A 26,582-nucleotide genomic window follows, 5' to 3' on the forward strand; every position below is an offset into this window, starting at 1 on the left:
AACTCACTCTTTTAACTTGAATTTTAAGTTCAGTTAAAATTAACTTCACTTTGCAGGGACTCAGTTTTTTCCAATGTAAAATGAACCTGATGGACTAGAAGATTTCTAAAGTACCTTGAAGTTCTAACATTCTATTTGTTGAGGTGAAAGAACATTTTAGATTAGTAACACTGAAAGACAGAAGGAAGGCAAGTGAAAAGGTCAGTATTTGAAGTTTTGAATTCTGAGAGAATCTATGGGTAAATTTATTGCAAGGCATATTTCTGTGAATAGATTCAATCTATTATGTCTTGGAATTGTCCTATTCCCCACTGAGATCCAAATGATTCAGAGACAGATATTAATACTAACAATTGTGTTTGTGTACAAGTAGTTGCCCTCAAATCCCAAAGGATCTTATTTTTCTAATTTCATAAATCACACATTTTAGACAAAAAAATTTAAAGTCAAACTACTTCTCTTTATAACCTTACCCTAAAACTTTGATTTAAGTGTTTATGAGGATACCTTCAAATGAAATGCCAAAAAATATTATGTCCATTGACTTAGGTGAAAGTATCAATTTTAATACTTATTATACTAGCATTTACAAGTGTCAGTCAAAGTTTGCAAGCTTCTAGTCTGTATTGGAAGCCAGGTTCCAGCCATTGCAACAAAAATTTAAAAAAAAATCTGCTGACTGGCATACTGTTGATCTAGGAAGCTGCTTTCAGTTTTGCCTGGTGTCAAGTTTGTCCATGGACCCTACCCAGGACTCAGTGCCCTAGATTCTTGGATTTGCCTCTGTCTTGACTCTCCATTCCCTTCATATTCACTGATTGCTGGTTTGTTGAAATTCTCTGCTCACTTTTAGAGATCCATCCTCTCACTTTGCTTGCTGTGGGTCCTGTCTGCTATTCTTTAAGGCCATATAGCTCTATTCTGTTAAAGGCTGGTTCATCTACTTATGCATTCTTCCATCAACATCTTGTTTTCTCATTTCTAGAGAATTCCAGATGAACATCCCAATGATTATAAGGAACATAACAAAAGAAATATGAAGAACATGGAAGCCTGGGTTGTTTTTTTTTTTTTCCTGCAAGGTGGCCTGCATTTCCTTTAGCTACAACAATTAACCAATGCTCCTCTGATTATTTTTGAAAAGTTAAAATGATAGCTTTGTAATTTCCCCCCCTATACTTATGAGATATCTTACAATAATAGCTCCTGTGGAGAACCAATATAATTTAGTGAAACTAAACAACATAAATTTATTTCCCAATGTAAAATAAACAGATTTGCCAGATACACAGAGGCTTCACTTTTGTTCTGAAATATATGATCTGGTTCACTTCCTAACTCTTCTGACTGTTCCTTCTCTGTAGTTCTTTTTCTCTTTCCCAGCTCATGAAATGGTGTTTGTGTTCTACAAAGCTCTATACTTGGTGTACCTCATTGATAGATAAATCTTTCTATACATTAGCTTCAATTGCATCACTCTCCTATTAAAAACTATAAAATAATGACATATGCATGTATATATGTATATACACACATGTGTGTGTGCATGTTCACAAACACATGGAGTGATATATATTTCTATCAGTCAGACCTATGATATCATTAATATAGAGAGCTCCTAGTGGGGAAAGTCCTTCCACTAACACAACTAATCATGTTACTTATACTCTTAGAGAATTTCTTGAGGCTTTGAGAGGTTGAGTGATTTGCCCATGGTCACTCTGTCAGTATGTGTCGAGTGTAAGGCTAGGAGCTCTGTTGAACTTCCTGGCTCTGAATTGACCCCATCTGTTCACTAATTCATTCTCTCTCTCTCTCTCTCTCTCTCTCTCTCTCTCTCTCTCTCTCTCTCTCTCTCTCTCTCTCTCCCTCTCTCTCCTCTCTCTCCTCTCTCTCTCTCTCTCTCTCTCTCTCTCTCTCTCTCTCTCTCTCTCTGTCTCCTCTCTTTTTCTCTCCCATAGGAAGGACAGTGTGGCACAGTGCCAACAGCAATAAAATGTGAGCCGGAGGATACAACCTGTATCACTTATGACCTGTGTAACTTTTAGCAATTATTTAATGTCTCTGGTCTCAGTTTTCTAACAAGTAAAATGAAGAGACTTGAGTTAGACAATCTGTAAGATCCCTTCCAGCTCTAAATATATGATATCAAGTCTTTATCCACTATATGTACCACAGAGTTTCTCATCTATAATCTGTACATATGAGAAGCTTAGGTTCAAAATCATTAAGTGACCTGTCCAAGGTAACAGAGTTAAGTAAAATTCTAGTGCTCTTTTCTCTATACAGCACTTATCTTATGGCAACAATATAATGTATCCTGACAAAGCATTTACAGAACCAAGTTGAAAGTCAGCAATCAAAATCCTCCCTGCTGTTAAGGAATATTGCTTAGATAAAATGTCATTCCCCAAATCACTTCTCTTGCTCTGTGAATATTAATGGAAAACTGCCTAGCTACCTTGGGTTTCAAGTATCAACACAACCCAAGGGGTCATAAAGTCTTTCTCATATCAATAATGGTGATTATTTGTTTGGTGGTTGCATGGAAAATAATTTCAGTGGCAGAGAAAACTATAAGCAAGATGAACTAATACAGTATGCATTAAATTGTAAATGAGAAAAATGAAGGTGGTGAAAATGAAAAAGCAGGGAGTAAGAAGAATGTACAGGAATAGAAAATATGGCTGACAGATAAAGTGTTTTATTATGACTCAGTAAAAAACTAAAAAAAAAATCAATTGAGTGAGAATCTTACATGTAGAATGCCATAGAAGCCCCTAGTTTTTATCAGGTGAATTCAAGAGGAAGTTTTATGTAGAAGAGATAAAGCAATTCCATCTATCTCTATGGTTTAGAGCACCAAGAATCCATGTAAGGTAAAAACCCAATGAACTAACAGCAAATGAGGCTAATGTCTAATTCCTAATGCATTTAGCACTTGTCTCCCACACTCCCTGCTACATGTGTAAGGATTCAAAAGCTTGCCCATATACTTGCCACCAAACTCAACTCTATCTTTCTCTCCTTCCATTGCCTCAAAAAAACCAAAAGGAAGAAACTTGTCCTGGCTGAGACAGCAATATGGTGGCATTATACTGCAACAGACTTCTGAGAACTGAAGAACAGAGGGAACTGGGACAGGACAGATATTGTGTGGCTATGGGGGCACTCCACTAAGCCTGAGGGGAAAATGACCAGTATGCAGCTGGACAAGTTCTATTCCCTGTTCCTTATCACCACACCAGAAGTGATTTGGGGCAGTGACTGGAACAATGGATTATGAATTTCCCAGCGTGGGAGGGAGCTGAGGTAGTTTCAAGGCTCAGAGAAAACACCATCAAAGGAGAAGGAGTCAGAAAATGAGGAATAAAGGAAAAACATTAAAATTACCAAAGATCTCAGGAGGAATAAAAGTCAAACACCTTGAGTGTAAGCAGATAAACAAATAAGATGTTACTAGTAGAAGGGAATAAGGCCTCCAGATCAGCTAAAAATGTTGAAACATTTATGAATAAATATTGCAAGAAAGAGGAAAATGAATCAACAACTAATATGGATTCCAGAAGCTCATAAAACTATAGCAGGATGGTCCTGAGTGTTTAAAACAGAATTAAAAAATTGTGAAAGCAAAATTTATGGCATCTACAGCCAACGTAATTGGCAGAATAAAAAAAAATCAATTCATTGTGGTGAGTCTCATAAAAGAAACCAAAGAAGGAATAACTGGTTGGGAATACAACTACACACAAATGAAGGACAATCTGGAATAAAAGAAAAGCAATGATGTTAAAACACTATCACATTACAAGCGGAACATACTGATCTTGAGGACAGGATGTGGAGAGACAACATAACAACAGATATTATACAAGAAAGCTGGCCAGACCTTCTGAACACAGATAACAGAGTACTCATTGAATGAATCCCCAAATCCACTCTCGAAAAACAAGCAAGCTGTTCTGCAAATTCAAGAACACATAATGGTTAAATTTAATAATTCTAATGTCAAATTCTGCAAGTAACTTGGTGAAAGGCCTTCAAACATAATGAGAGGAAATTTGAATAACATAAGACTATTCTATAGACACTAGAAACTGTAGAAGGGAATGGAATAATGTATTATGAAGAGTAAAAGAGATTGATATGCAATTCAAGGTGATGTATCCTGTAAACCTGAACCTAAACATAAATGGAAAAAAGATAGATATTCATTAGAGCAAGTCCAAAGTATTTCTAGAAAGAAAACCAGACCTGAACAAAAGATTTGTTTTGCAAATGTTTCAGACAATAAATAAAAGAAAGGTAAACAAATACAGCAACTAAAGGCAAACAAAATAACAAAGGAGAGACCCTGAAGAGATTTCTTTCTAAAAGTACACAAAAAGACAAGAGTGAGAGCAGAAAGCAAAAAAAAAAAAGAGTGTAGAAAACATGGAGGATAAATCCTCACAACACTGCTTACAGGTGAATTAATGAGTTTATTTTGTGAGACAAAAGGAGAAGCAGGACATGTAGAATAGATAAAGGGGAATATGAGATGTACTCTAATAAAGTCAAAAGCTAAAAATGAAGTAAAAAATAACTCCTGTCAATCAGGAAGAAGAAAGCCTCCAAGAAAATGGTCAAGTAGACAAAGGAAGAGATTTGAATGGAGGAAAGGAAGTAAATATTATTTAAGCAGTAGATGGGGATACCAATAATAAACACTCCCATGGAGAAGAAATAGTCTATTAAAAGTGATAGGGTTGTTACAACAGATGTAATGTGTAGTGATTTGGTATTTAGAGAGACCACTAAGCCTGTAGCTAGGGGATAAGAGGAATAAGAGCCTTGGGGATAATTGACACCCAGAGGAATGGGAGGCATGGATTCAGGGCAGAGATTGTATGGCAAATAGGGAAAAAATGACCGGTAGGAAGGCAAATGTTAATAATGACTTGCCTAATAAGAAACATAGGAGAATTCCTACCATTGCAGCAATATTTTGTCTATCACTTGTAGTATTTCTAAGACTAAGGTACATCATAAAATTGGGATCTAGAAAATGATACCCACAAGACAATGACAAAGAAACAATTTAGAAGATAAAATCCAAAATAAGTACCTGAGACATTTTAATTCCATGAGAAATACTAAAAATATAGAAGGACTAATTAATTATGATCAATTAATTAAATAATAAAAGTCTAGAATAGACAGATAGGAAAGACAGATGAAAAAGAGAATGAAGAAAATAAATCCTTTTTAGCAAAAAGTACAGAAAATGTTAAGAAAACAAATTGAAGGGGAAATGAAAAAAGGGGATTTTACCTGACTAAATGGGAGAGGAAAAGAAGAAAGAATAAATTACTAGATAAAAGGAAGAAGAAAAAGGGAATTAATAAGTTAAAAAAACCTCCAAACTAGGAAAAGGGATATTAAATGGGCAAAAGTAGAACTCAAGGATGAGGGGAAGAGAACCAGTGTAAGTAAGTAGGGTAAGCTAAAATAATGAAGAAATAAAGTAGAGTGTTTGTAAAGGAAGAAGAGGAGAAACTCTAATTTATTTTTTTGGGAGAAAAAACAATACTAGAGACAAATGAAGAAAATATAAACCTAAGTCTCATAACTTTAAATATTATTAGATTAAACACAATCCAATAAAATGCAGAAAGAGTGACAGATTGGATAAGAAAACAAAAATCCACAATCTGATACTTCAGAGAAATACATCAAAAAAAAGACTTGTACAAAAAAAAGAGAGACTAGAAATACTTTTTTTTTTCACAATGCATCAAGTGAATAAAAAAAGAGCAGTCACTATCATGCCGTCAGACAAAACAAAAAACAAATAATTAGAACATAAAGAGATAAGCAAGAAAATTTACATTATACTGAAAGAAACCACAAACAACAAACCAATATCAAAATTAAACTTACATGTACCAAATGTCTTAGCACCTAAATTTATTGAGGGAAAATTAACTGAACTACCAGGAAACATAGAAAGTAATACAGTAGTAGAAAAAGGGTTTAATGTCCTCCTCTCCATTTTGGATAATTTTGACTGAAAGATAAACAAAAAGAAATACATAATTGAATGAATTGCAAAGACAAAAACAAAAACAACCCAACAACCTAGTGTTAAAGACTCATGGTATTTTCTAAATTTGCTGGGTGAAGAATATTTCTCAGAATCATACGGAACTTTTCCAAAAATCAACTACATACTAGGACATAGCAATATTGCCATTTTTCTTTTCAAAGGATAAACACGTCCTTTCATAATACAATAAAAACAGTAATCTTAAAACTGTAGCAAATATGATTAAAACAAAGAGGGTAGAAAATTTAATTTGTTTGAATTCAAAAATTCAAACAAAGTAGCAAAGTGAAACCACAATAAAACCAGAAATAAAATTGTCAGAACATACCATGCACAGCTGTATGCTTAGAAAACTGAAAAGGAAGTAGAGCAATACCTTAAAAAATATTAAATACCCAAACTAGCAGAAGATCAAATAGAAAAAAAAATTAAATAGTTATCAAGGAAGTCACAAAGTTGGGAAAAAGCCACATTTCCTGATAGATTCATAGGAGAATTCTATAAAACTTAAACAAACATTAGTACCAATACAATAAAAATTATTCTCAAAAATTTAGAGAGTACCCTACAAAATTCTTTTTAGGAAACAAACATAATCCTAGTACCTAAAGTATAAAACAATAAAGTACAGAAGGTGAACTATAAGCCAGCATCATTAGTCAATATGGATTCAAAAATTAAAAAAAAAATCCTGAAATACAGATTACAGTGATTCATCAAAAAAGTCATTTATCATAACTAAGTTGGATTTATACCATAGTCCAAGGATCTTTCAACATTAAGAAAATAATCAGCTTATGCATATAAAACCAAAAACCTTCCAACCGCATGATTATTTCAACGGATGCAAAAAAGCTTTTGACAAAGTACAAAAGTTATTTATTTATGCTAAAATCTCTACAAAGTACAGGAATGGAAGGACCTTTCATAAATAGGTGTCTGTCTAAAACTGAGAGCAAACAAAATATGCAATGGGTTATTCACTAGAACCTTTTGCACGAAAACAGTAGTAAAGCAAGGATGCCTGTTCTTCCATTATTACTTGATATATCTCTGGAAATGCTAGCAACAACAATGAGATAATGTGATGTGATAGTCTACTAAGAAAATACTGGGGAATCACCAAAAAATACTAATTGAGATAATCAGTAGCTTCAGCAAAATTGAAAGCTTCAAAATAAACCCTTAGATATCAATAGCAGTTCAGGATAGTAATTTTCAAAATGAGGCAACCGTAGAAAGGGAAATCTTATTCCAAATAATTACAAAATGTATATAATACCTAGGACTCAATCTACCAGAGCACAAAAATATTTGTAATGATTTAATTACAAAGTACTCCACCAAGAAATAAAGAACTACTTTAAATAGGTGGAAAAATATTCAGTGCTCATGGTTGGATCATGCAATAGAATAAAAATGGTAATAGTACCATAATTAACTTGTACTTTTAATGATATACCAATCAGATTATCAAAGGGATACTTTATAGAACTTGATAAAATAATGACTAAATTCATTTGGACAATAAAAGATCTAGAATATCAAAGCAAATGACAAAAACAGAGGTAGGAATGGAGAATAGCAGTTTTAGGCTTAAAATACAGTATAAAGCAGCAGTCCTCAAAACCATCTGGCATTGGTTAAAAAATAGAATGGTAAATCAATGGAACAGACTAGACAAGGGAGAATCAGAACTAATGGACTCAATAAACTTAATTATTTAGAAAGAACTTCTCTTTTTTAACACAAAAATTTTATTTTAAACATTCACTTAAAAAAATTGAGTTCCAGATGATCTCCCTCCCTTCTGTTCCTCCCTTGCCCATTGAGAAGGCAAGCAATATGATACCAGTTAAACATGTGAGGTCACACAAAACATATTTCCTTAATAGCCATGTTGCAAAACGAGAGAGACAACAATAAAAAGCAAGAATCATAAAGAAAGTGAAAAAGTATGCTTCAATCTGTCCTCAGTCCTCAGGAAGAACTCATTAGTTCTCTCTGGAGGCAAATAGCATTTTTCATCATGGGTCTTCTGGAATTATCTTAGATCGTTATCTTGATCAGAGTTGCTAAGTCTTTCATGGTTTACTATATTGCTGTTGCTGTGTATAATGTTCTGCTTTTGTTCACTTCTCTTTGCGTCAGTTCATATAAGTCTTCCCTGGCTTTTCTGCAACCATCCTGCTCATTATTTCTTATAGCACAATAGTAGTATTCCATAATATTTATACACCATAACTTATTTAGTCATTTCCTAATTAATGGGCATCTCCTCAGTTTCCAATTCTTTGCCACCACAAAAAGAGCTGCTATAAATATTGGGATACAGACTTAGTAATGGTATTGCTGGATCAAAAATTACGCATAGTTTTGTAGATTCTGTTCCTCAGGGCCCCTGCCTACTTCCTTGAAAATGTTACTTTCTGCTCTGAAAAGCTGACATGGAAGTGGATATTGAGAGACGCATCCTTGACCCAGTGCTAGCAAAGGATTCCGTTGTTGTCTCTTTCTGACCAGTTTCTGGATCCCCTTACCAATTTTGGCTTAAGAACTTCTGAAGCTGCTGCTGCTGCAGTTGCTGCCTCCCAGGCCTGCTCTTGGTGTTGCCACCATGTAGGCTTCAGGCCAGCCCACACCCCTGTGTCACAGACCTCTCCTGCTGACCTCCTAAGTTATCTTGGACTTGAAAAAAATGCCTAGCCTTAACCTTTTGTTGGTTGTGCCACTCTGGAATTTGATTCAAGGCCTTATTTTAAAGTTGCCTGGAGGGGATATTGGGAGAACTTGGTTGCTTCCTCTACTCTGCCACCTTGGTTCCAAAACTTCCTTTTTGATAAAATAGTGCTGGGAAAACTGAAAAGTAGTCTGGCAGCAATTAGACTTAGGCCAATATCTTATACCATATTCCACAATACATTCTAAATGCATATGTGACCTCAATATTATAAGATCATATAATTTTAAATCATCAGAAGAGAAACACATCATAAGCCTCTCATAGCTTTAAGTAGAAGTTATATTCTTAATCAAACAGAGATAGAGGCAGAAGATAAAGTAGATAACTTTGATTACATGAAACTGAAAAGTCTGTGTCCAAACAAAATTAATGTATAGGAAAGGAAGCACTAGAATGGGAAAAAAATCTGTGTGAGTTAGGGACAAATCATTTAACTTTTTTTAACCATTAGTTTCCTCATTTGAAATAAGGGATAATAATACCTATAACATGTACATTACTATGTTGTTAAAAGAACTAAATGGGGCATTTTCAAATAAATAATTTTATAAAATAAATATTTTATGTATTTAAAGCACTATATAAGTGTCAGTCAATATTACTATAACATGGTAGGAACAGTTGCCCTTCCTCTATCCCTTTCCAGAGCTGTCTCCAAGCTGCTCTTGGTCAATATTCATAGCCTGGCCCACCTGCCCCATAAAAAGAGAGTAGTGGACAAAACAACTGAAATGGAGATGGAGTACTCCTCTTAACTCTCAATGACTAAGTAGAAGTTGCTGACAGTGAGAAGCACACTAATTGGATCCTGGAGAAGGGAGACAATAATTAGGCCAGGTTTGCCATAATGGTGCCAAGTATGGGAAATGGAGAGAGTCTCAAGCCATGTAAGTAAAAGATAATTTCTATAGCTCCTAAAAAGGCCCTTCAATTGTGGAGTAGGACTGTGGGACACCATATAAAGGAAGAGGAAGGGCTATGAAAGATATGTAGCATTGTCAGCTAGGATTTCAAATAATCCCTCCATGTTTTGTTCAGCTGTAAGAGCTATTACCAGTTCCTAGGGAGGAGCAACTGTAGAAAGCAGCTTTGAAAAGACAGTGGAACATATGTTGAATAGATTAAAAAAAAAGAGAAGGATATATACATATGTATATAAACATACATATATACATGCATGTGTGTGTGTGTGTGTGTGTGTGTGTGTGTGTATAGCTTGGCACCTAGTAGGCACTTAGTAAATTTTGATTAATTGATTGAACAAGAGCTGGGAAGAATCATGGAATCATAGAATTTAGTTGGAAAAGATCTAAGCAGCCATCTACTGCAATCCATACCTGTAAAGAATACCCACTATAACACATTTTAAAAGTGGTTGTTCATCCTCTGATTGAAGACATCCTTTAAAAACCACCACCTCTCAAAGTAGCCCTTTCCATGTTTTGACAGCTATAGTTATTAGGAATTTTCCCTTCAAATCAAACCTAAATTTGCCTCTTTGCACTTCTACCCATTGATGTTGGTTTTCTCAGGTCAAACAACAACAATAATGACTAGCATTTACATAGCACTTTAAGGTTGGCAAAGTACTTAATAAATATTAACTCATTTCTTCCTCACAACAACCCTGGAAAGTGGTACAATTATTATTTCCATTTTACAGACAGGGAAACCAACGCATACAGTGCTTAAGTGACTTGCCTAGGTGCTAAGTGCATGAGGTACAAGTCTTCTCATCTCCATGTCCAATGCACTATCCACTGCACTACTTTGCTGCCTCATCACATTATAGCCGTTCAGGTACTTAAAGACAACTATTACATCTCATCTAATTCTTCTCTTATTCAAGCTAAACGTCCACCAGTTCTTAACATGGAAGAGGAGGATAAAAGATGCTCACTAGCACAGACACTGACAAGTAGACTAATGAAGAATCTTTGGATAAACTGAGAGCTGAATAGAAGGAATTAATGAAGTAGAACCAAAGACAGCAACAATTGAGAGAAGAACTATTATGCTGGACTAGAGGTGAGGCCAAAAACCATAACAAGATGGAAGCACAGATACTTGTCAGGAGTAGAGCTCTTGGTGAACAATGGGAAAAGAGATATCATAGTATAGAATGGGACCTTAGTCTTTTACTAGGGCCACACCCAGGGTGGGTGAGTGGCCTTGTGAGTCATAGCTCTCTGAAGTTGGAAAACTCCCTGAAAGGGAGTGAGGGCCTATCTTGATCCTCTGTGGGCTCAGGTATAATCTTTACTGCATTGCAGTAAACCATTGCATCATTTCCTGTTTGATTCCTCATGAATTCGAATGGTTGTAGGAGAGATTGTTGATATCATGAGGAATAATGAAATAAGAGATGATTTAAGGGTCCCCAAATGTAGCTGGTCCCTTGGACACAAGGTTTATATTTCTTATTAGTTACAATTGTTTTTTTTCTTGGTTCATGGCTCCTGCCACTGGCACGAAAGTGAGAACCTCATAGAGACTTGTAGAATTTTTCCTTGTCTTCTATTAAAATTTTATGCACTAGACTCTGATCTGGGTTAGTTATATAGTCTTCCAAGAAACTTAGGAGTATCTTAACATGAAGTAGTTATTTCACCATGTTTTGGTAGAATAGTAGGAGTTAAAGCTTGGTTGATGTTCAGATTTTTTTTTTCTGGCTCGGATTTTTTAGAGTTCTTTTCTAATTCAGAGCACTAATCCTTGTTTTTTTTTTATTATTATTAAGATTTAATATCCTAGCTAAGTGTGGGAGGGTGTTATTACCCCAAGCCAATAGCTGATGATATTTTTGGCTGCAACCACTCACAAAGACAATTGCCTTGCCTTCCCTTCTCTTTTCTTCTTTCTTTTTGAGACTGGATCCACCCACTTCCCTAAAGCTGGACAGGCAATAGCCTTTCACTGGTCCAACCCAATTGATGATTGTTACAGGAGCTTTGCCCTACCCTTGTTTCTAACCTGAACTGATTAACTGCTTGTTAGGTAACATGGTATTCCCCTTCTTCCGTGGGCTTACCTACCATGTTGATACTGGATTTCATGTGTAAATCTCATTGTCTTTAGTCCTTTAGCAGCTCAGGACTGGCAAACTCAAGTGATTGATCCACCAGCATCAGATATTATAAGGAATGCGCCACCACACCCAGCATGAACACCATTTCCAAAGTATGGACGAGTTATGATCTGCATTGGCAGAAAAAATACCCATGCTAAAGGAAGTAGGCATTTGTTCAATGTATCCACGTCTCAAGGATATATTTTAATCCTCCACTAAATTATCACATATTACAAATCAATGACTCTGAATGAAGTTTAAGTCTGCTAGCATTTACATATTTAAGTTTATACTTACTGATAAGGCAAGACTGCCAAAATAGAAAATCTATATAAATATTTTGGAAATTCACCTGTATGCCTTCATTTCTTCGTGTAGGAAAGAGTTTTTCTGTATACAATATTTCTACAGAAGATTTCTTTAAAAACTTTGCATTCTTTTGTGCAAAGTGGGAGTAACCTGGTCAAAAACCTAATGAATGGCTACCTGTAGTACAGAATAGCTGGCCTCCATGGCCTCAAACAATGTTGCAATATCCTATTCCTTTCCAACTTCACTAGGCACACAATACATTCTGTTGAGATGTAATAGCTTCTCTGTCTCCATCAGGAATACTGTTGGGTTTTCTCAATGATATTTTCAATTTAGTAGGTAATTCAATCTCCTCTGCATAGATTCCACTGGCTTAGACCCCAGAGAGTCTTTGTTTTCAAATACTACACTTACAATGTTGCCTAATATGATTGTGAACAATTCATCATATATTTAATAACAACAATATTTTTCATCTAGCATGGGCTTTAAAGAGATTTCCCCACTAGTTCTAGAAGTATCCCTATGAGGGAGCAGGCTATTACATTATGATCTTCATTTGAGAAATGAGGAAACTCTGATACAGAGGGTGGTGAAGGTCATGTAAGCCATTGACTGAGTGGGAAATAAAATTTCAAAGTGAAGACTCCAGAGCTATTATTCCTCCAATCACCAAATCATACAGTTTTCCTTTTGATATATTTGAGATGCTAAACATTCAGGGAAGAAGGCCCATGTCTACTCCCATATAAAAAGTGGCATCATTTGTAATCTAAACTCTTCAAGTAATATTGATGCTATATGAGAATGATGAAACTGACTGACTTTTCAGGTGTACTTAGTTTAAGCAAACAATAGGAAAATTCACAAACAGAATGTAGTTAAATTATGGTAATGACCTCTCTCTTTCTCTGTCTCTATCTCCATCTCTGTCTGTCTCTGTCTGTGTCTCTCTCTGTCTCTGTTTCTGTCTCTGTCTCTCTCTCTTTGTCTCTGTCTCTCCTTATCTCAGCCCTTATCTCATTCTAGCTGTAAGTGCAGCTATTGTTCACTGGCCTATTACATTTCTGATGCCACGAACATGTTGACCTGTTTCATTTCTGACCTGGCTTTAGGCAGCCTGGTGGAGTACTGCTCCCAGGGGCTTACTATTTTGGTGCCAGATAATATGGAAACCTGATCAGCTTTAGCCTACTATGATTCAGAATTCCTGAACTCAAATTATCTACCAGCCTTAGCCTCCATGTGCCGCCATGCCCAGCCAATAATTATTTCCTTTACAAAAGTATTTACTGTAGAATTCTTTTGAATAAAGAATTTCACATCATTTCATTCTATTTGATTTACAAAAAATTATTTACACTAATTTTGTGTAAACAAATTTATTACAGAGAAGAAAATATCCATATTAAATAACAAGGAAACTGCATTACTCACTGACTGTTAAAGTTGTTTGGTTACAAATATTATTTATTTGTCTTTCTTTGGAGTCTTAAACTGGGTGATAATACATTTAAATAAAAAAAAAACTGCTTAAGTTTGTGCATATTTCCAGGCTGCTAATTGAAACTATTTGCTGGCTTCTATGAATGTAATGAAATATTTAACTAACCTAATTCTCTTATAATGTTAATACCAATCAATTAGAAAATCATGATTACCCAGTTTTGAAGCACTTAAAAGTAAATTGATGTATCTTACAAATACATTTACAAACTAATTGGCTCAAGGCATTACTTTAAATTAGTTTAGCTCCTTTTCTTGCTAGCATAAGAAGACCTTCAACCTGTTTTTGTCATATCAGCTCTTTCCCTTTTTGGTATGAAAAAGAACTTTTTTCTCCCAAATAATGAACCAAATACATTTGGCCTGTGGTGACTTATTTTTACATTGCTTTTTCAAGTTGCCAGTTGGGCTGAATGGAACAGAAATTGAAAAAGGTGGGTACATCCTATCTACATGCAGACCCATACATTATTGTTTAATCACTGTCCATCTGTGCTGAAAATAGCTAATAATAATAACTAATAGTTACATAGCACTTCAAAGTTTATAAAACTTTTTACATGTATTATCTCATTTGATCCTCAATAGCACTTACTTCATAGGTGCTATTGAGAATCAAATGAGATAATATATGTAACATATGAAGTAGGTGCTATTATTGTCCCTATTTTACAGTTGGGCAAACTAAGCCTAAGAAAGGTTAAATGACTTGCCCAGATTCACATAGCTAGTAAATGTCTGAGGCAGGATTTAAACTCAGGTCTTCCTTACTCCAAGTCTAGCATTATAGCCTCTGTGTCACCTAGATGCCCAGATCTACGTGGAAAATTACAGCTCAGTTGTCAAAACTCTGGCATTGGGAATTACCACTCTATAAGGTAAAAACAAAACAAAACAAAACCACATCCTACCTATCTGACAAATGATAATAGTAACAATTTATAATTATACTGCATTTAATTGCCACAATGCACTCTTGGTAACTGATCCCATGAGTGAGGTAAGTAGTGCCAGAATAATATTCCTGTTTCTAGTCAAAGAAACTGAGGATCAAAGAAGTTGAGTCATTTGCTCCAAGTCATAAAGCTACTAAAGGGTAGAGCTGGAATTCAGAGCACATATTATAAGTTCCTTCAGCATTCTGCTATACATTTCAGAGAAATCTGGCTTCATATTTCACATTTAATTATTGAAGTATTTTATTCGGTTACAAGCACAAAATTAATGAGGAAAAGGAATTTCTATTTTCAAGATGGTTTTACCATCATTTTCTGACAAGCTAGTGGGTGACGTATTTAAATTTATTTTTCTTTGAAAGGGATCCTAACCATAGATACGGAAAGAACTTTTATGATATTTAATGGAGCTAAAATAACTGTTTTCCTGATAATGTGCATATATGGACATAATGAAGTCTCAAGATTTAACTTCCTATAAAATGTTTTAATATAATTTTAATGTAATTTAATATTTTATATTATTTTTAAAATTTTAAGTCAATTAAATGCATATTTATTTAGAAAGAAGTGAATAATTATTTACTAAGTACTTACTATGCGCCAGGCACCATGCAATTTCTAATACTATCTACTTTGATCCTTATAACAATTTTGTGAGGTAGGTGTTATTATTATTCCCATTTTACAGTTGCAAAAACTGAGGTTTGCTTACTATGTGTTATTCAGAATGTCTAATTTCCTAGAAGAGAGATAGGAGTAAAAGATACCGGTGATTAACAGCTAATTAGTTGGGCCCTAAGAGAATGAACACACTTATGGCAAAAAGAGTATGGTCCAAATTGTGGTCCAAAAGAATAATCAAGAAGCCAAGGGGCTTCAAGCCCTTCCCTCCACCCACACAGCTACAAACCTGGTTCAGGTGCTATCACTTCTTGACTATATTATCACAATTACCATCTAAATGATATCTGTGTATTAAGCTTCTCCCTGCTTCAATCCATCTTTCATTCAGCTCTCAATGTGATTTTTCTAAACCATAGATCTGATCTTAACATCCTCTACTTAGTGATTCCCCCTGCTCCTTATTGCCTCTATGAACAAATAAAAACTCCTCTATTTGAGACTTAAAACTCTTCAAAACTTGGCCACTTCCCAGCTTTCCAGTTATGTTACATTTCTCTCCCTTCCATTCACTCTCTGATGTAGTAAAGTTGACCATCTTGAAGTTTCTCTAATATGATGCTCCATCTCTCAGCTATATATTGGATAGTCTCTCACAACTGGACTGCCCTGCCTCCTCACCTCTACCTCTTATTTTCCTTAATGTTTCAGTTTAAATTCTCCCTTATACAGACGACCTTTCCAATTCCCTCTGAAGTCCCTACTCCTCATCTCCAACTTCTAGGACCTTCCTTCTGAGGTTATCTTTGATCTATACTATATATATATTGGGCACCTAGTGGTTTATATGTTATCTCTCCCATTAGAATGGGAGCTCCTTAAGGCCAGTACTGAGTTTTGCCTCTTTTGTGTGTATGTATGTGCCCCTAAGAGCTTAGCAAAATATACATAGTAAGGACCAAATAAATGCATTCTGGTTATTCACAGGACATAGCAAGTATTAGGATATAAGGGAGTGAATAAGAGTGAACATCCTAGGACAACTTCTGGAAAGATGATATTGCTCTCTCAGCAGAAATACGGAAATTATTAAGAGAAACAGATTTGGAATTGTGGCAGGAAGGACTGAATATATTGAATTATATTTTGAACATGCTGAGTTTGACTTGCTTATGAAGCATCCTGGGGAACACAGTCAGGAGATGATGTTGGACTAGAGGTCAGGAAAGAGAGTAGGGCCAGATATATTCAGGTAGGGATTTGAGAATCATTGCCATGCAAATTATAGTTGACTCCATGACAGCCAATAAGATCACAAAGAGAGACAATGTGGAAAGAGAGGAATGTCCAGGATTGAACGTTAGGGCTATGTCCAGAGTTAACAGGAAGAAAATAGATTAGGAAATAATGAGAGACACTGAAAATGAACAGCTAGGCAGTAGTTGGGTGGCACAGTGGCAACAATATTGTACTTGAAGTCAGGAAGTTTTGAGTACAATACTGCCCAGAGAATTACTAGCTGTGTCATCCTCCACAAGTCATTTAATTACTCTCAACCTCAGTTTCCCTATCTGTAAAAATGAGGATAATAATAGCTCCAATCTCATAGTGTTGTTGTGAGGATCAGGTTGCTTTGCAACCTTAAAGCATTTTAGAAATGTTAGTTATCATTGTGAGGAGGTAGAAAAGCAAGAGAGAACAATGAAAAAAAAACAGAAGAGATTATCTAAGAAAAAGTGGTCAATAATGTCAATTTTTTTTTTCAGAGGAGTAAAGAGGGATAAAGGAATGAACATATAAATAACTATTAATAGATATCTCTTACCTTTGGAGAGAGCAGTTTTAATTGAATGATGAGGTCAAAAGCAGGATTGTAGTAGGTTGAAAAGAGAGGAAATGGCAACAAATTTTAAAAAATACTTATTTTCTAGGAGTTTGACAATGAAATGAAAGAGAAATACAGGATGATAGTTCAGGGGAATGGTAAGGTCAAGCAGGAGGTTTTTTTTTCTCTGTTTTAAATTTTTAAATTTTCTTTTTTCCAATTGTATGTAAAAATAATTTTAGCATTAATTTAAAAAAATTTTGGGTTCCAAATTCTTTCCCTCCCTTCCTCTCCTCCCCCCAAAACACATTTACATATTAGCCCTGTTGTGAAAGAAAACACAGAACCCCTCCTCAAAAAAAAAAGGAACTAAAGAAAAATAAAGTAAAAAAAATGTATACTTCAATCTGCATTCAGCTCACCAGTTCTTTCTCTGGAGGTGGATAGCATTTTTCATCATAAGTTCTTATGAACTGTCTTGGATTAGTGTATTGCTGAGAATAGCTAAGTTGTTCACAGTTGGTCATTGTACAATATTGCTATTACTATGTACAGTGTTCTCATTCTGCTCACTTAAGTTTGCATCAATTTATGTGAGTCTTTCCAAGTCTTTCTGAAAGCATCCCACTCATCATTTCTTACAGAACAATAGTATTCCATCACGTCATATACCACAACTAGTTTAGCCACACCTCAATTTATGGGCATCCCCATAATTTCAAATTCTCTACTGCCACAAAGAGATACACTATAAATATTTTTTGTAATGTAGGTCTTTTTTCTTTGATTTTTCTCTGGGGATACAGATCTAGTACAGGTATGTGCTGGTATACACAGTTTTATAGTTCTTTGGGTATAGTTCCAAATTGCTCTCCCAAATGGTTGGATCAGTTCACACCTTTACCAATAGTATATTAGTGTTCCAATTTTTCCACATCCCCTTCAACATTTGTCATTTTCCTTCCTGTAATGTTAGTCAATTTAATAGGTATGAGGTAGTACCTTAGAGTTGTTTTAATTTGAATTTCTCTAATTAATAGTGATTTAGAGCACTTTTTCATATGCCTATAGATAGTTTTGATTTCTTCTTCCAAAAACTGCCTGTTCATATCCTTCTGGAGAATGACTCATTCTCATAAATTTGGCTTTGTTTTCTATATATTTGAGAAATGAAGCCCTTATCAGTGAAAGTTCCTATAAAAATCTCCCCCCCCCTTTCTAGCTTATTTCTAATTTTGGCTGCATTGCTTTTGTTTGTGCAAACCCTTTTTAATTTAATGTAATCAAAAGTATCTATTTTACAACCCATAATGCTCTCTTTTGGTCATAAATTCTTCCCATATTCATATATCTGAAAGGTGAAATTTTCCACAGTCCCTTAATTTGCTTATGATATAACCCTTTATGTCTAAATCATGCACCCTTTTTGATTTTATCTTAGTGTGTTGTCAGATGTTGGCCTATACTTAGTTTCTGCTGAGCTGTTTTCCAGTTTTCCAAATAGTTTTGTCAAATATTGAGTTTTTGTCCCCAAAACTTGAAATTTTGCATTTATCCAACACTAAATCACTATGGTCATTTACTACTGTGTATTGTGTACTTAATCTATTCCATTGATCCACTACTCTATTTCTTAGCAAGTACCAGATTGTTTTGATGATTGCCACTTTGCAATACAGTTTGAGATCTTGTACTGCTAGGCCACACTAGACATTTTTTTTCATTGATTTCCTTGATATTCTGACCTTTTGTTTTTCAGATGAATTTTGTTAATATTTTTTCCAGCTCTTTAAAATAATTTTTGGTAGTTTGATTGCCATGGCACTTAATAACTAAATTAATATAGATAGAATTGTCATTTTTGTTATGTCAACTTGGCTTACCCATAAGTAAATTAATATTTCTTCAATTGTTTAAATCTGACATTTTTGTGTGAAAAGTGCTTTCTAATTGTGTTCACATAGTTCCTGGGTTTGTCTTGGCAGGTAAACTCCCAAGTTTTTTATATTGTCTGCAGTTATTTTAAAGGAAATTTCTCTTTCTATCTCTTGCTGCTAGACTTTGTTAGTAATATATAAAAATATTGATGATAATGCTTGCTGATAGTTTTAGGTAGATACTATTTATCATTTTGAGGAAAGCTCCAGAATGAATGTCATATTTTGTCAAAAGCTTTTTTCTGCATCCATTGAACTAATCATGTGATTTTTGTTTTGTTAATGATGTGGTCTTTTATACTGATAGTTTTCCTAATATTGAACTAGTCCTGCATTCCTGCTACAGATTCCACTGGGTCACAGTGTATGATCTTTGTGATATATTGCTGTAATCTTTTTGCTAGTATTTTATTTAAAATGCTTGCATCAATATTATTAGGGGAATTGGTCAATAGTTCTCTTTCTCTGTTTTCACTCTTCCTGCTTAGATATCAGTACCATATATGTGTCATAAAGGAATTTGGTAAGACTCGTTCTTTACCTATTTTTAAATAATTTATGTAATATTAGAATTAAGTGTTCTTGAAATGTTTCGTAGTGTCTGGTTGTGTACCCATCTGGTCTTGGTGATTTTTTCTTAGGCAACTCATTGATGGCTTATTCAATTTTTTTTTTCTAAAATAGAATTATTTAAATATTCTATTTCCTCTTCTGTTAATCTGGGCAGTTTATATGTTTGTATTTATTCATCCATTTTACTTAGATTGTTAGGTTAATTGGCACATAATTGGGTAAAATAGTTCCTAATAATGACTTTAATTTCCTCTTCATTAGTGGTGAATTCACTCTTTTATTTTTTGATACTGGTGATCTGTTTTTCCTCTTTTTTTAAAAAAAATCAAATTAACTAATGGCTTATCTATTTTATTGTTCTTTTTCATAAAACCAGTTCCCAATTTTATTTATTAGGTCAGTGTTTTCTTACTTACACTTTCATTAATCTCTCCTTTGATTTTCAGGTTTTCCAATTTGTTGTTTAATTAGATATTTTTAATTTGTTCTTTTTCTTTTTCTTTTTGGTTGTATGACCAATTTATTGATTTGCTCTTTCTCTATTTTATTAATGTAAGCGTTAAGCAATACAAATTTTCCTAAGTTCAGTTTTGGCTGTTTCCCTTAATTTTGGTTTTTTGTCACATTGTTGTGATTCTCTTTAATGAAACAATTATTTCCATGATTTGTTCTTTGGTCCCTCATTCCTGAGGACAAGATTATTTCATTTCCAATTAATTTTATTCTATCTTTCTGTGGCCCTTTATTGAACATATTTTTAATTGCACTATGATTTAAAAAGGATGCATTTAATATTTCTACTTTTCTGCATTTGCTTGTCAGGTTTTTTGCCCTAATACATGGCCAATTTTTGCATAGGTTCCACGTGCCACTGAGCAAAATGTATATTCCTTTTTATTCCCATTCAATTTTCTCAAGAGGTCTATCATATCTAACTTTTCTAAAATTCTAGTCATTTCTTTAATTTCTTATTTTTTTAATTTGATTTATCTAGTTCTGAGAAGAGAAGGTTTAGGTCTCCTGCCAGTATAGTTTAACTTTCTATTTACTCTTGTAATTCATTAAACTTTCATCAATTTGGATGCTATACCATTTGGTACATACATGTTTTCTATTAATATTACTTTGTCATCTGTGACACTTTAAGTAAGATGCAATTTCTTTCATTGTTTCTTTTAACTAGATCTATTTTTGCTTTTGCTTTGTCTGAGATCATGATTGTTTTCCCTGCTTTTTATCTTTTAACTTCAGTTAAAGCATAGATTCTGCTATAGCTCCTTACGTTTCTCTGCTTCAAATGTGTTTCTTGTAAATAACATACTGTTAGATTCTAGTTTTCATTGCTATCCACTTTTGTTTTATGGGTGAGTTCATCTTATTCACATTCACAGTTACTAACTGTGTATTTTCCTCCATCCTGTTTCCTCCCCTTTATCCTTCTCTCTTGCCTTTCACTTTGTTCCCCCTCAAAAATCTATTTTAATTCTGGTCGCTGCCTTTTACAATCTACCTTCCATTCTATTCACTTCCCCCTTCTTTTACCATCCTCCCCTTTTACTTGCCTGTAGGAAAAGACATATTTCTATGCCCAACTGAGTGCATATGTTATTTACTCTTTGAAGCAATTCTGATGATAGTAAAGTTCAAGTGTTGCTCATTACCCCATCACTCCTTCCAGTGCAAAAAACTCTTACTTTCACATGTCTTTTATGTGAGATAATTTACTCCATTCTACCTCTTCCTCCCCCTTTACCTAGTACTTTCTCTTTCTTGCCACTTAATTTTATTCTTTTGACATCATCTCATCATAGTCAACTTACATGCATATCCTCTGTGTATGTATACTTCTAACTGCCTAATAATGATAAAGTTCTTAGGAATTACAAATGTCTTCCTCTGTAAGATTGTAAACAGTTTAACTTTATTGAATCCTTCATGCTTTCTCTTTCATGCTTACCTTTTTACATTTATCTTGAGTCTTGTATTTTAAAGTCAAATTTTATATTCGCTTCTGGTGTTTTCATCAGGAATACTTGAAATTCCTTCATTTCATTAAATATCTGCTTTTTCCCTTGAAGGATTATACTCAGGTTTGCTGGGTAGGTTATTCTCAGTTGTAATACTATCTTCTTTGCCACACCCCGCCCAGAATATTACAGTGCAAGTCTTCCAATGCTTTAATGTAGAAGCTGCTAAGTCTTGTGTTATCTTGACTGTGACAGGCTCCATAACAAATGGATTGTTTGTTTCTGGCTTCTTGCAATATTTTCTCCTTGATCTGGGAGCTCTGGAATTTGACTCTAATATTCCTGGGAGTTTTTATTTTGTGATCTCTTTCAGTAAGTGCTAGATAGGTTCTTTCAATTTCTATTTTACTTTCTGGTTCTAGGATATTACAGCAATTTTCCATGATAATTTCTTGACATCTAGGCTCCTTTTATGAACATGGTTTTCAGGTGGTCATTAATTCTTAAATTATCTCTTCTGGAAGTATTTTCCAGGTCAGTTGTTTTTCCAATGCAATATTTCAAATTTTCTTCTATTTTTTTCATTCCTTAGATTTTGTTTTATTGTTTCTTGATGTCTCATAGAATCATTAGCCTCCACTTGCTCAATTCTAATTTTTAAAGATTTATTTTTTAACGAGCTTTTGTTCCTTCTTTTCCATTTGGCCAATTCTGCTTTTTAAAAAGTTCTTATTTTTAGTGGATTTTTGTGCCTCTTTTAGCATTTGTCTAATTCTGTTTTTTAAGGTATTATTTTCTTCAGTATTTTTATACTACCTTTATCAAGCTGTTGGCTCTCTTTTTATAAGTTTCTTGTATCATTTTCATTTCTTTCCTATTTTTCCTCTATCTGTATTATTTGATTTTTAGAATTATTTTTGAGCTCTTCTAGGTATTCTTTTTGTATCTGTGACCAATTCATATTTTTCTTTGAAGTTTTGCAGTTATGGAGCTAGGTGGTACAGTGGATAGAGCACAGGCCCTGAAGTCAGGAGGACCTGAGTTCAAATCCGGCCTCAGACTAAACACTTGACATTTACTAGCTGTGTGACCCTGGGCAAGTCACTTAACCCTAACTGCCTAAAAAAAAAGAAAAAAGAAATTTTGCAGTTAGCTGATTTAACTTTGTTATTTTCTTCTTAGCTTGCGTGTTGATTGTCCCTGTCACCATAGTAACTTTTTGTTTGCTAATTTTCTAGACTATTTCTTGACTTTTAACTTTATGTTAAAGTTGGGTTCTGCTCCCAGGGCAGAAGGTACATTGTCCCAGGCTTCAGGGTTTTGTTTTTTTTCCTGCTGTTTTCAAAGCGAATTTTGGAGTTTTGTAAAGTTTTTGTTTTTTCCAAGTTTCTATGATCTAAGAAGTGTGGTCAGTGCTCTCCTGTCCTGTTCTTTAATTGGTGAGAGACCACAAACACTCTTCTCTGCCCTGGAACTGTGATAAGGGTCCTTGATTCCTTGCAACTGCAACTGCTTTTCCTCCTTATGACTTTAGAATTGTGACTTGGGCTCCTCCTGTTCTGGGGTTGCAAGTATAGTGTTCCTTTCTGCCTTTGACCTGAAACTAGTGCCCTTGCTTCCCTGTGAGTGATTTTACTACCTTGGAACTGTGACCAGAGTCACTGCCCCCCCCCCCCCCCCCCGCAGTACAAGGGCTAGTATTCTAGTGCTCCTCTTCACCCTGGAACTATGACACAGAACTATGTATGGGTAATACAACTGATTTCTGCACCCAGTGCCAGTAAAGTTCCCCCTGTAATTTCCTTCTGACCAGTTGTCTGACCTCCTTACTATCTCTGGGCTGAGAGCTCCTGTAGCTGCAGTTGCTTTCAGGCCTTCTGCTGGCTTGCTGGGGTATAGCTTGCACTTCTCTGTGCTCCAGGCCTGACCACCACTCCAGTGAAATAAATCTTTTTTGCTGACCTCCTAAGTTGTCTTAGGCTGGAAAATTGTTTTGCTCTGACCTTTCATAGGTTTTGCTGTTCTGGAATTTGATTTGAGGCATTATTTTAAAGTTGTTTGGAGGGGAATTTGGGGAAGCCCTGGTGAATCACCACTTTTACTTCTCCATTTTGGCTATGCCTCTCAAAGCAGGAGATTTTTAAATGATGGCAGAGAACTGGACATTTATGATAGCATAGAAGCAAAAAGAGGATCAGAAAAAACTGCAAATGAGAGAGGGAGAGAGAGAGAGAGAGAGAGAGAGAGAGAGAGAGAGAGAGAGAGAGAGAGAAAGAGAGAGTTCAATGGAATATCCATAGATCAATGAAATTATAGGTCTACATCTTCTCCCTTTATTTTACTGGTAGCTACTGTTAAAATTATATTTTCAAAATTCTGAATTTTATACTTTAAATACATCCATATTTATATTTATCTACAGCATCTATATCTATGTGTATAATCTATATACATACTTATAATATCTCTTATTTCATGCCTGTCTATCTGTAGCAATCTATATAGACAAATATTACTCCATCTCCTTCCCACCCAAAGTAAATTTCCCCAATATTTTAGGAAGAGGATATGAGATTATTCTATTAAAATATCAGCATTGTACAAGAAAATAATACATATAGATGAAGGCATTTACTTGGATGTACATAGACCACAGATGCTTCCATTATTCACCCACAAGTTCTTTAACAGTTTCTAAAACCACACAATTAAAAAGATCTAGAAAAATGTCTTAGAACAGTTCCACCATTCTGTCTGGGTCATTCCCATGGGAGTGATTAGGCTCCAATGTGTTCAGATAAAGTTTTTTTGAATAAAGCTAAACTCTCTAAGTAAATCAAAACCCATTCCTCTTGGAATGTGATAGACCAAGAATCAGGTCAGTTCTAGAGAAGCTTCCTTATGGTGGCTCTGTTTCAGTATGGGAGTCCCAAGCAGAGCAGAGCATTTTTGGCACCTGGAGAACATGTCTCAAACTCTCATAGTATGCCTGGGGAAAGCATCTTGAAACTCACCCTTGAATTAACTGTTTAAAAACAAATGTAATTGACTCCAGTGAAGAGATCCTGGGGTACTAGGCCAGGTGGGAAGAGATTTCTAGACACTGTGATGAAGGAGAAAGAGCAGGCTTCACCATTAGGAGAGGAAACATCTGGCAAAGTCCTATTTTAACTAGCTATTCTTCCTAAGTTCTAAGACTAGTTGTTTCAAGCTGCTAAAGGAATATAAATTCTTTTTGCACCCTCTAAACTCTGGTGCCCTGGAGGGAAAAGAGTTATCTCTTTCTGGTTATAGCTTTGCTCCCTAAGTTATCCTGGTTTTGACTGGCAGTCTGGGACAAGCTGGTTTGCATCTGACTAGGAACACACAACACAGGGAGTGTGTTGCAGGGGAAAGTGTACCACACTGTGAGCATATAACGAGCATAGATAATGATCTTCTATCTATTGACTGTTGAATTGTGGACAAGTCAACCTCTCTGTGCCACAGTTTCATCTTCTACTAAATGAAAAGGTTGGACTGGATAACTTCTGGGTATCTTTTCCATGTCTAGATCTATGATCTATCGTACTGTGGGCATATAAATATCCCCTTGTTTCTGTCAACCTTGTTTTCTAGACGGAAAATTGACCCCCAACCCTTCATTTTTCTATATAGCATAGATTTAGACCCATTTTATTCAATGTAAAATAAGTGGATCACAAGCTATATACTTTCTTTTGGCTCATGTTTTCCTGATTACTTTTACTTTTAGGGAGCGATGCTACTCGTGGAGGCTTGCAGTGATTGATTTTATTTATAGAAGTGCTACAGCACAACTTAATGGTGAAGACAAGCTTTGACAGTCTAATGATTGATTTGTAAATGACAAAGAATCAAAAGATAATTGGTTTGATTTCCAATAAAGACCAAGTTTGGGGGAAGTTATTAAGTCCAGTGTAAAGTAAAGAATATTGGATATACAGATGCCAAACTAGTATCTTCAATAAATGCTTTTATTTCCCTGTTTAGCTATATCACCTTTTGCCTAAAAGAAAAGACTGGTTTATATTAATTCCACTAAAAGGAAACTGGTAGGCTAAGGCTCAGCAATGCTGAAAGAGATGACTTGCTTTTTAAAAAGAAATCTTAAAAATATATTCCACATATTAAAATGAGACTTTCATTCCCTCTCCCTACTGGTTACTGAAACAAAGCTGGATTCCTGCCAACAGAGGTCTGTGGGAGTTGAGTGACAAATTTATCAAGAATCAGGTAAAAAGGTCAAGGATGTGTTGACTGATAAATGACAAGGAGACTTCCAGTACCAGGAACAAGTTTGATACAGAAGAATGTGCTCTTAGACTGTATATTAGATTGAGCAGTTTATCCATGAAATGAACAGGCTTAATGAGAACCCATCAGAGTTTGGAGGATATTAGAAATATATTACTAGGACAGAAGCTGTCTTTGGGATAGAAGTCATTATAGGTCAAATATATCCATTTTTTAAAAGTTATAGTCGCATTAACAAGTATACAAGTAACCTTTAATTCAATCTGTCAACAATATTGAAATGCCTACAGTATGTATGGAAGCAAAAAAAATGACTTACAGAGATGCAATTTTAGAACGGAAAATGATCTTGTAGTTGAGATTTAAAGGGCAACCAATGGGAGGGCAGAAATAGAAATAAAATTGGATATGAGCAGTTGGTATTTGAGGGGCCATGTCCCTTGATGGACAGGAAAGTTGGATGGAAAGTTTCATAGTTTCATAAATGAAGTGTCCTCAGGACTCATCTTAGACATTTCCATTTTGTAGATGAGAAAAATGAGGCCTTGGATGTTGCACTACTTGCTTCAGATAGTAACTTGAAAAACCAGAACTTGATCCCAGGTTCATTATTTTCATACCCCAACATTCTTCTGGTCCAAAAGTTATACTTGTTTGGTATAATACTGTCCTTTGGAGATTTTCAAATAATTTGAGGTGACATAAT

At 34.9% G+C, this 26,582-nt stretch overlaps 1 long non-coding RNA gene across 1 annotated transcript in view; it reads left to right on the forward strand.

Annotated features, from left to right (window-relative positions):
- LOC110216509 (uncharacterized) overlaps positions 1–26,582 on the forward strand; it is a 72,471-nt gene that overhangs the window by 8,352 nt on the left and 37,537 nt on the right. Inside the window, exon 2 of the long non-coding RNA XR_002326792.2 lies at positions 10,681–10,859. This is a non-coding gene — a long non-coding RNA (uncharacterized LOC110216509). The remainder of the gene's footprint in view (positions 1–10,680; positions 10,860–26,582) is intronic.

Source organism: Phascolarctos cinereus, unplaced genomic scaffold (genome assembly GCF_003287225.1).
Source record: "Phascolarctos cinereus isolate Bilbo 61053 unplaced genomic scaffold, phaCin_HiC Scaffold_5;HRSCAF=322, whole genome shotgun sequence".
In the NCBI taxonomy this organism is placed as follows: Eukaryota; Metazoa; Chordata; class Mammalia; order Diprotodontia; family Phascolarctidae; genus Phascolarctos; species Phascolarctos cinereus.